Source organism: Rattus rattus, chromosome 17 (assembly GCF_011064425.1).
Source record: "Rattus rattus isolate New Zealand chromosome 17, Rrattus_CSIRO_v1, whole genome shotgun sequence".
NCBI classification, from domain to species: domain Eukaryota; kingdom Metazoa; phylum Chordata; class Mammalia; order Rodentia; family Muridae; genus Rattus; species Rattus rattus.
Window position 1 is genome coordinate 22556167 of NC_046170.1, and position 10440 is coordinate 22566606.

Below are 10440 nucleotides of genomic sequence, written 5' to 3' on the forward strand. Positions count from 1 at the left end.
ACCATCCATCATGATCAAGTAAGCTTCATTCCAGGGATACAGGGATGGTTTAATATACGGAAAACCATTAACGTGATCCATTATATAAACAAACTGAAAGAACAAAACCACATGATCATTTCATTAGATGCTGAGAAAGCATTTGACAAAATTCAACACCCCTTCATGATAAAAGTCCTGGAAAGAATAGGAATTCAAGGCCCATACCTAAACATAGTTAAAGCCATATACAGCAAACCAGTAGCTAATATTAAACTAAGTGGAGAGAAACTTGAAGCAATCCCACTAAATTCAGGGACTAGACAAGGCTGCCCACTCTCGCCCTACTTATTCAATATAGTTCTTGAAGTTCTAGCCAGAGCAATCAGACAAAAAAAGGAGATCAAAGGGATACAGTTTGGAAAGGAAGAAGTCAAAATATCACTATTTGCAGACGATATGATTGTATATTTAAGTGATCCCAAAAGTTCCACCAGAGAACTACCAAACCTGATAAACACCTTCAATACAATTGTATTGCTCCAAACAATACAACAGTCCAGGTCTCCCCTTGAAGCCCTTCAGTAATTTCCCTCTGTAGTTGGTTCACATTCGACTACGGCCCTGAACATGTCTGTGAACTTCAGGTTCTTTGCAGCCTGAATGGATTTACATGCTTAAACAGTGAGGTAAGATTTTTTTTTTTCCCTCTGAGTGAACTTTTAGGGCAGAAATTGCTAATTTACTCTCTTATCCATAAACATCATTGGACATGCATACAGTTAAAATCAGATGTATCCTGGGAAACGCTTATATGACGAATGTAACACAAGTCTATCAATCAAGATAGAGAACCATCCTCCTGGCTTGGCTTTACGGAAGCCTCAAACAGGTGAGGCTCGTGTGCACCTTTGCTCAAGCAACTCTCTCCTCACTGTCAATCTGTCCTGTACTGTCTCTTTAAATAAGACTTCTTATTGTTTTGATATTTGTGTTTTTTCCAATTCTATTTTATTTTAATTTTTTTATTCACTTTACATCACAGCTCCGCTCCCTTCTCTCTTCACATTCCCACCCTTACAAATCCCTTCTCCCAATGCCTCCACACTTTCACTCTCCATGGGTACCACCCCGCCCTGGGGCTTCTAGTCCAGCATATTTAGCCACTTCCTCTCCCACTGAGGCCCAACCAGGCAGTCCAGGAAGGAGGAAAGGATCCAATAGCAGGAACAGAGACTGAGACAGCCCCTTTCCACTTGTTAGAGGAACCACATGAGGACCAAGCTGCACATTTGCTACAGATGAATAAAGGATCTGGGTCCAGCTCCTGCATGCTCCCTGGTTGCTGGCCCAGGCTCTGTGAGCTCCTATGGTCCTGGTTAATTGACTCTGTCTTCTCGTTTCCTAGACCCTTGTGTCTTGTCCATTTCTATCCCCACTCTTCCACAAGACTTCCTGGGCTCAGCCTGGCGTTTGTGGATCTCTGCATCTGCCTCCATCCCTGCTGTCTCAGGAGACAGTTATGCTAGGCTCCTATCTCAAGCATAGCACAGTATCATTAATGGCGTCAGGGGTTGGCTCTCCCACATGGGATCAGTCTCAAGTTCGCAGTCATTGGTTAGTTGTTCCTCCATCTCTGCTCCATCTTTATTCCTGCACATTTCATGATGCAAAGAAAATTTTGGGTTGAATTTCAACCCATTTTGTGGGTGGACTGATGTCTCCTCCCTCTTCTGGACATACTCCTGACTAAGGAGTATTCCCTACTTTCTGTTTTATTAGATTTAGTGTATCCCATTTTAGGTTGAGGTCTTTGATCTACTTGGACTGGAATTTTGTGCACGTGATAGATATGGATTTATTTTCATTCTTCTACATGATGACATCCAGTAAACCCAGCACCATTTGTTGAAGATGTCTTCTCTTTTCCCATTGTATGCTTTTGCCTTCTTAATCAAATATCCAGTGTCTGTAGGTGTGTGGATTTATTTCCGGGTTTTGTTTGATTCTATTGATCACCATGTCTGTTCCTATACCAATACCATGTAGTTTTTTTTATTACTATTGCTCTGTAGTACAGTTTGAGGTTAGGGATGGCAATACTTCTAGAAGTTCTTTTATTTTTCAGGATTATTCTGGGCATCCTAGATTTTTTTTCTTTTTCCATATGAAGTTGAGAATTGCTCTTTCAAGGTCTGTAAAGAATTGCATTGGAATTTCAATGGGAATTGCCTTGAATCTGTTTAAGATGGCCATTTTCACGATGTTAATCCTACCCTAATCCTGTGAGCATGAGGTCTTTCTATCTTCTGATACCTTCCTTAATTTCTGTCCTCAGAGACCTGAAGTTCTAGGCATGCATGTATTTCCACTTGCTTAGTTAGAGTTACCCAAAGACATTTTAAATCATTCTATTTTAAAAGTGCTGCTTCCCTAAATTCTTTCTTGACCCATTAATCATTTATGTATACTATCACATCATTCAAGAATAGTGATACTTTGATTTCTTCCTTTCCAATTTATATTTTCTTGATCTCCTTTAGTTGTTTTATTGATGTAGTTAGAACTTTAGGAGCTATATTGGCTAAATACAGAGAGAGTGGGCAGCCTTTTCTTGTCCCTGATTTTAGTGGAATTGATTTAAACTTCTTCCCATTAAATTTGATTTGGTTTATTGGCCTGCTGTATATTGTTTTTATTGTGTTTAGACATTTGCCTTGTATCTCTGATCTCTCTAAGACTTTTAACTTCATGTTAAAAGAAGTGCTGGACTTTTTCAAAGACCTTTTCAAAATCTAATGAGATGATCATATTTTTTTCAGTTTGTTTTTATATGGTAGGTTAAATTGATGGATTTTCATATATTTAGCTTTCTCTGCATCCCTAGGATGAAGCCTACTTGATCATGGTGGATGATTGTGTGTGTGCGTGTGTGTGTGTGTGTGTGTGTGTGTGTGTGTGTGTGTTCCTGAGAGTATTTTATTGAGGTTTTTTGAATCTATGTTCATAAGAGAAACTGTCTGAAATTATCTTTCTTTGTAGAGTCTTTGTGTGGTTTAGGTGTCAGGGTGACTACAGCCTCATTAAGTGAGTTTGACAGTGTTTCCTCTGTTTCTATTTTATGGAATTGTTTAAGGAGTATTGGTATTACCTCTTCTTTGAAAGTCTGATAGAATTCTGCACTAAAACCAGCTGGTCCTGAGTTTTTTTGATTGGGAGACTTTTTTTTAATTTATTTATTTTATATGTGTGAGTACACTGTAGCTGTCTTTAGACACACCAGAAAAGGGCATAAGATTCCATTACAGATGGTTGTGATCCAGCATTTGGTTGCTGGGAATTGAACTCAAGACATCTGGAAGAACAGTCAGTGCTCTTAACCACTGAGCAGGACCAGGACCTCTTTATTAAATATTAAGTACTGACCAAGAGATGGACTTTAGTTAGGGCCATACCCTAGAATTTCTCAGCTGAAATGACCAGGTATTGCATGTTGCAAGAGTTTATAAGGACACAACTAGAGGCCACTGTACTTTCCCATGAGACTTTGCTCTTAAACATTGAGTCATCTCTCCAGCCCTGGTTGGGAGACTTTTAATGCCTGCTTTTATTTTCTTAGAGCTTATACTTTCCCTGATCTTGATTTAACTTTGGTAATTGGTATCTGTCTAGAAAATCGTCTAACTCATTAAGATTTTCCAATTTTGTGGAGTACAGGTTTTTTATGTAAAACCTAATGATTCTTTGAATCTCCTGTTTGTTGTTATGTCTCCCTTTTCATTTTTTATTTTATTTATTTGGATACTCTCTCTATCTTTTAGTTAGGTAGGCCAAGGATTTTTCTAGCTTGCTAATTTTCTCAAAGAACCAGCTATGGGTTTCTTGATTTTTTTTTTTGTATTGTTCTCTTTGTTTCTAACTGATTGATTACAGCCATGATTTTGATTATTTCCTGCCTTTTACTTCTCTTGACTGTGTTTGCTTTTTGTTTTTCTAGAACTTTCAAATGTACTTCTAAATCACTGGTAAGTTTCTAATTTTTTTATGGAAGTATTGAGTGTTATGAAGTTTCCTCTTAGTGTTGTTTTTCATTGTGTCCCATAAATTAGAGTATGTTGCACCCTTCATGTTCATTAAATTCTAGATAGTCTTTAACTTCTTTCTTTACTTCTCTCCTGACCCAGTGGTCATTTAGTAGAGAGAGTTGTTCATTTTCCATGACTTTGAAGCATTGCTGATGTTTCTGTTGTTGTGGGAAGTCCAGCTTTAATCCATGGTAGTCTGATAAAAACAAGAAGTTATTTCAATTTTCTTGTATCTGTTGTGACTTGTTTTGTGACTGACTATATAGTCAATTTTAGAGAAGGCTCCATGAGGTGCTGAAAGAAGATATATTCTTTTGTGTTTGAGTGAAATATTCTGTAGATATCTGTCAGGTCCATTTGATTTATAATGTCACTTAATTTAATTATTTCACTGTTTACTTTTTTTTGTCTGGATGTCCTATTGATTGGTGAGAGTTGGGTGTTCAAGTCTCCCACCTTAATGTATGGGGTTTGGTGTGCAATTTAAGCTTTAGCAATGTTTCTTTTTACAGATGTGGGTACCCATATGTTTAGCATAAATGTTCAGAATTGAGATATCATTTTGTGGCTTTTTTCTTTGATGAGTATAAAGTATCCTTCCATGTCTCTCTTAATTAAAAGTTAAAAGTAAATCTGAACATTTATCTTATTAAATATTAGAATGACTTCTCCAGGTTGGTTCTTGGGTCTGTTTGTTAGAAAACATTTTTCTATTCCTTTAATGTGAAGTAATGACTATCTTCATGACTGAGGTGTCTTGTATGCACACCAAACCAAATGGTGGATTCTGTTTATGTGTTATTTTTATTGGGGAATTGAGTTCATCTCATGTCAAGAGATATTAATGACTAGTAATTGTTAATTCTTGTTGTTTTTGATGTTGGTGATATTGGTGTGTGTACACACGTGTGTGTGTGTGTGTGTGTGTGTGTGTGTGTGTGTGTGTGTGTGAGTGTATGTGTGTGTCCTTATTTTGTTTTTGCTGGTATGGAATTATGTATTTCCTATGTTTCTTGGGTGTAGTTACTTATCCTCCTTGGGTTTCAGTTTTTTCTTCTAGTATTTTCTGTAAAAATGGATTTATGGATAGATATCATTTAAATTTGGTTTTGTCTTGAAATATTTTTTTTCTCCAAGTGAGAGTTTTGCTGAATAAAGTTGTCTAGATTGGCATCTAAGGCTTTTTTAGAGGTTGCAAGATATCTTTCCAGGCCTTTCTAGTTTTTAGAGTCTCTGTTGAGAAGTTGATATAATTCTGATGGGTCTGCCTTTGTTGCCTGGCCTTTTCTCCTTGGAGTTTTTGATATTCTTTCTTTGTTCTCTAGATTTAATGATCTGATTGTTATGTGGTAGGAGAAAAAAAAGTCTTCTTTTCTGTTTCAGTCTAATTAGTGTTCTGTAAGCTTCTTGTGTATTTACATGCATCTCTTTTTTTGTTTTTTTCTTCTATGATTTTGTTTGATTGATCCTTGGAGTTGGGACTTTTTATCTATTCTTCTATTCCTCTTATCCTTAGGTTAGATCTTTTCATGACATCCTAAATTTCCTGGATGTTTTGTGTAAGGAATTTTTTAGATTTAACATTTTCTTTGACTGATGTATCAATTTCTTCTATCTTATCTTATACACCTGAGGATTTCTCTTCCATTTCCTATATCCTGTTGGTGATAGTTGTGTCCGTTGTTTCTGTTCTCTTCTCTTGGTTTTCTATCTCCAGGAGTCCCCCAGTTTGTGCTTTCTTTAGTGCTTCTATTTCCATTTTCAGGTCTTGAACGGTTTTATTTATTTATTTATTTATTTATTTATTTATTTATTATTTTCCTCTATATTCTTTTTATAGTTTACGGCACAGAAGATAGACAACATTAAAAACATGTACTTGCAAGTAGAACAACTCCTTTAGAAAAATATAGGGAATGGATGGAATCTACTATATGATAAAATACTACACATACCATTTAGTTGCTGTCAGTAAGAAATTTTCTTATTTTTTAAAAATCCAAATGCTGGCATTGTCCAGAAAATTTTAACAGGCTTATTTATAATTGTTATAAAGTTGAGCTGTTAAAATGTGTTCACTGAAACAGTTTGCTTGCATTAATGCTTTACATCTTGCATTTATATTAAAAATTCACACACAAATGAACGTGGAGAAACTGCCAATTCCTGATTCTGTCCCCTATGTTGTCACTGGCAATCATATACTTAGGTACCTTTGACCCCATAGAAAAAATATCTAACATTCAGAACTACTGATAACAGGAAGAAGAGAAAAAATAATTTTTAAGAATGAAATGTTTCCCCTCATAGTGGACTCTTAAGCATGATCTCCACCTATGCGGCTTGCTAGCTGGATATCTTTTGGCATAATTGTTACACGTTTGGCATGGATAGCACACAGATTGGTATCTTCAAAAAGGCCAACCAAATAGGCCTCACTTGCCTTCTGCAAAGCACCAGTAGCTGCACTCTGGAAGCACAGATCTGTTTTGAAGTCCTGAGCAATTTTTCTCACCAGACGCTGAAAGGGGAGCTTGCGAATCAGAAGTTCGGTGGACTTCTAATAGCATCTGATTTCGCAGAGTGCCACAGTACCAGGCCTGTAATGATGAGGTTTCTCCACCCCTCCAGTAGAGGGCGCACACTTGCAAGCAGCTTTTGTAGCCAGTTGTTTCCTGGGTGCTTTACCACCGGAGGAGAGGCGGTGCTTGGCATCAGCGCGACAGAAGCTGCAAACACAATTGAAAAATCCCTGTAATTTTTAAGGGATTTATAGGTTTCCTCTTTAAAGGCCTTTACCTGTTTGATTTTCTCTTCCTGTATTTTTAAAGGGATTTCTTCATTTCCTCTTTAAAGACTTCTGTCTTCATTAAAGATTGGATTTAAGGTCATTTTCATGTGCTTCAGTTGTTTGAGACTAACCAGGGCTTGCTGTGGTAGCTCTGCTCTGAAGGCGCCGTGTTGCCCTAGATTTTGTTGGTTGTGGGGTTTTTTTGTGAGACTTTAGCCATCTGGTTGTCCCTGGATGTTACCGTTGTAGCAGATATTAGGAGGGGGCCTAAGATGATCAGGCTTCTGGTCGGTATTCTTGGGCTGAACAGGGAGTGGTGCAAGTCTTCTAGCAGTTGTTTGTGCCCCTGAGGACACAAGAGGAAGGGAATTAGTGGGTGGGGTCGGTAGAGAGGGGACTGGACAGTGGAGGTCCAGGGAACAGCAGCCTGCTCATGGCAGCTAATCAAGAGCTGAGAATTCCGGGGGTAGGGGAAATTCCTTTTTTCAATTGTTTGTTTTGTCTTTTTAGAGCATGGTCTCACTGTGCAGCCCTGACTTGCCTGGACCTAACTATGTAGAGCAGGCTGGCCTCAAACTCACCGAGATCCTCCTGTTTCTGCCTCCCTAGCTCTGGGATTAAAGATGTGTCACACCGTGGCTGGCTGTTTTTTCAATTCTTTGAATAAGCAAGCACCTGAAAATGCCTGATCCAGACAGGCTTAATGACAAGTCCTATTGATGAAAAGTTGGACACTAAACTTCAGAGCAGCAACTGCTAGCATTGGGTGTCACACAGCCACAGCCTTCCTTCTTAACTGGTTGGGTTGTCTAAAGCCAACCTTCAGCTCTTCAGTCAAAACAAGAACCTGAACGATCCATATACATCAGCTGAGAGCAGAGCATTTTCAGTCCATCGCATATCTGTTAAGACAGGAGAAGCCAGCCCGCTGTGGTGGCCTTTAACCTCAGCATCTCAGAGGCAGGAGGCAGAGGTCAACCTGATCTACACAGTGACTTCCAGGACAGCTAGAAATTATATCTGATAAAATAAAAACAAAAATAAACAGACAAAAGTCAGAAAACCCTAATGAGAATAGTTAGTCGGTTACTCTTTGTGGATCACTGAAGCCCAAGGGGGGAAATTCAGAACTAGACATCAGTTCACTGGGGGAGAAACCGGAAGGTCACAGATGGGGGCTCTAGAGAAATGACTCTTACCACTTTAAGAGCACTTGTGGATCTTGCCCATACCCACGCACACTGTGCCTCACAAATACCTGCAATTCCAGTTCTAATGAATCTGGTGCCCTCTTCTGGCCTCTGTGCGTACTACATGCACAAATAAATAAATAAATAAATCCTTTTTTAAAAAAAAAGAGGAACACTGAGACAGATCGTTGGAGAATTTATTAAGAGAGTTATTACTGTCATGAAGAGACAAACAGACAAAAACAGCATGCCAGGGTCTCTGAATAGAGACAAATGGGAGTTTCTTCTTACATATTTATGAAGGTGGAAGTGGTTTCTCAACCAGCTTGATTCCAGGCAAGTGGGAAGGCAGAAGCAGGAAGAAGGATATATGGCCACCAATACCCACAGTGATGTAAATTTACTTTCAGACAACACCAGTTCCGGAGCACAAAAGTCACAGGATTTTCCTACAATCAGCCCCTCCCTATGAATAAAAGAATCAGAAACTACTGCAGAGTCCTGAACCAAAGGGAAACAAATGCACAGAAAACTTCAGACCAGGCAATAGGGTTGGAAGTTGGTATTTTGGGAAGCAGTTATAGAAGATGTCTGGTATTCCCAGTCCCTTAAGGTTGGGGTAGATGGTATTCATCACTTTATGAATTATTGATGTGTTGACATTTTAAGGAATGATTTCAAATAATTATGGTCTTAATAGGGAGGGAACAAAAGAGCTTAGACTCAGGAATTTTTTCTTTCTTTTCATCTTTATTAACTTGGGTTTTTCTTATTTACATTTCAATTGTTACAACCTATCACCATTTCCAGGGCAAACATCCCCCTAACCCCTCCCCCTCCCCATCCTTCCCTTATTACCGCCTCCCAACAACAATCACGTTCACTGGGGTTCAGGCTTGTCAGGACCAAGGGCTTACCTTTCCACTGGTGCTCTTACTAGGCTATTTATTGCTACCTATGAGGTTGGAGCCCAGGGTCGGTCCATGTATCATCTTTGAGTAGTGGCTTAGTCCCTGGAAGCTCTGGTCGGTAAACATTGTTGTTCATATGGGGTCTCAAGCTTCTTCAAGCTCTTTCAGTCCTTTCTCTGATTCCTTCAACAGGGGTCACGTTCTCAGTTCAGTGGATTAATGATGGCATTCGCCTATGTATTTGCTGTATTCTGGCTGTGCCTCTCACGGGAGATCTACATCCGGTTGCTGTCAGCCTGCACTTCTTTGCTTCATCCATCTTACCTAGTTTGGTGGCTGTATATGTATGGGCCTCATGTGGGGCAGGCTCTGAATGGGTGTTCCTTCTGCCTCTGTTCTAAACTTTGCCTCCCTATTCCCTCCCAAGGGTTTTCTTGTTCCCCTTTTAAAGAAGAGTGAAGCATCCCCATTTTGGTCATCCTTCTTGACTGTCATGTGTTCTGTGAATCTAGGGTAATTCAAGCATTTGGGGTAATATCCACTTATCAATGAGTGCATACCATGTGTGTTTTTCTGTGATTGGGTTACCTCACACAGGATGATATATTCCAGTTCCATCCATTTGCCTATGAGTTTCATAAAGTCATTGGTTTTGATAGCTGAGTAATATGCCATTGTGTACATGTACCACATTTTCTGTATCCATTACTCTGTTGAAGGGCATCTGGGTCCCTTCCAGCTTTTGGCTATTGTAAATAAGGCTGCTGTGAACATAGTGGAGCATGTGTCTTTGTTATATGTTGGGGCATCTTTTGGGTATATGCCCAAGAGAGGTATAGCTGGGTCCTCAGGTAGCTCAATGTCCAATTTTCTGAGGAACCTCCAGACTGATTTTCAGAATAGTTGTACCAAACTGCAATCCCACCAACAATGGATGAGTGTTCCTCTTTCTCCACATCCTTGCCAGTATTTGCTGTCACCTGAGTTTTTGATCTTAGCCATTCTCACTGGTGTGAGGTGAAATCTCAGGGTTGTTTTGATTTGCATTTCCCTTGTGACTGAAGATGTTGAACATTTCTTTAGGTGTTTCTCAGCCATTCGGCATTCCTCAGCTGTGAATTCTTTGTTTAGCTCTGAACCCCATTATTTGTCTCCCTGCAGTCTAACTTCTTGAGTTCTTTGTATATTTTGGATATAAGCCCTCTATCTGTTGTAAGATTGGTAAAGATCTTTTCCCAATCTGTTGGTTGCCGTTTTGTCCTAACCACAGTGTCCTTTGCCTTACGAAGCTTTGCAGTTTTATGAGATCCCATTTGTCGATTCTTGATCTTAGAGCATAAGCCATTGGTGTTTTGTTCAGGAAATTTTTTCCAGTGCCCATGTGTTCGAGATGCTGCCCTAGTTTTTCTTCTATTAGTTTGAGTGTATCTGGTTTGATGTGGAGGTCCTTGATCCACTTGGACTTAAGCTTTGTACAGGGTGAT

The 10440-nt window shown here is 39.2% G+C and overlaps 1 pseudogene; it reads right to left on the reverse strand.

Moving 5' to 3' along the window:
* Positions 1 to 6381: 6381 nt before the first annotated feature.
* Positions 6382 to 10440, reverse strand: part of LOC116886650 — a 12064-nt pseudogene continuing 8005 nt past the window's right edge.